Here is a 1,057-nt window from a genome sequence, read left to right on the forward strand (position 1 = left end):
TAAAAATAACTCCAGGGGACAAAAAGAATGCTACCGTGTCCATCAGCACTCTTCGGTGGGGAGTGACTGTAGCCCCAGGACGAGCTGGCTTGAGCAAAGGACTTTTATCGGCTCAGGGAAATAAAGAGTCACCTGAGGCACAGCTCGGTACAGGTTCAAGATCTGGTCTCTCTCCACCTTTGCTGCTTCAGTCTTAACTGAAAATGGACCAATTTACCAAAAGCCAATTTCCTCTTACTTGCTTCGGGCAGCCAGGAAGCAGACAGCTGAACTTTCTTTAAGGTGCTCTTCTGAATACGAAATGAAAACAAGTAAGCTACAATTAAACAGTTGGAGGAAGTAAGTCAATCTGGGAAAATGATTATTTAATGTCATGGCTAATTTGTGTCCCCTGAAAATTTATGTGTGGAAACCAAAACACTTAGGACCTCGGAATGTGACTCTATTTGGAGATGGGGCCTTTACAGAGGTGGTTAAGGTTAAAATGAAGTCACTAGGATGGGCCCTAATCCAATAGGGCTGGTGTCCTTATAAGCAGAGGTCCTGGATGGCTGATTTCCACTCAGGTCATGGTCTCAAGTTCGTGAGTTTGAACTCCACGTCTGCAATGACAGCATAGAAACTGCTTGGGATTCTCTCTTGCCCTCTCTCTCTCTTTCTCTCTCTCTCTCTGTCCCTCCTCTACTCATGCTCTTTCTCTCAAAAAATAAATAAACAGGGGCACCTGGGTGGCTCAGTCAGTTAAGCATCTCACTCCTGGTTTCAGCTCAGGTCATGATCTCATGGTTTCATGAGTTCGAGCCCCGCCTCAGGCTCTGCACTGACAGTGTGGAGCCTGCTTGGGATTCTCTCTCTCTCTCTCTCTCTCTCTTTCTCTCTCTCTTTCTGTCTCTCCCCCAATTCACACTGTCTCTGTCTCTCTCAAAATTAATTACAAAATTTTTTTAAATAAATAAACATTAAAAAAAAGAAAGAGGACATTAGGACACGGACACACTCAGACAGAAGACCATGTGAAGACACAGAGAAAAGACAAACTTCTCCAAGCCAAGGAGAG

This window comes from Lynx rufus, unplaced genomic scaffold, assembly GCF_022079265.1.
Source record: "Lynx rufus isolate CCGP_SWC_20201006 ecotype Redwood Valley unplaced genomic scaffold, mLynRuf1.p SCAF_3, whole genome shotgun sequence".
Classification (NCBI taxonomy): Eukaryota; Metazoa; Chordata; class Mammalia; order Carnivora; family Felidae; genus Lynx; species Lynx rufus.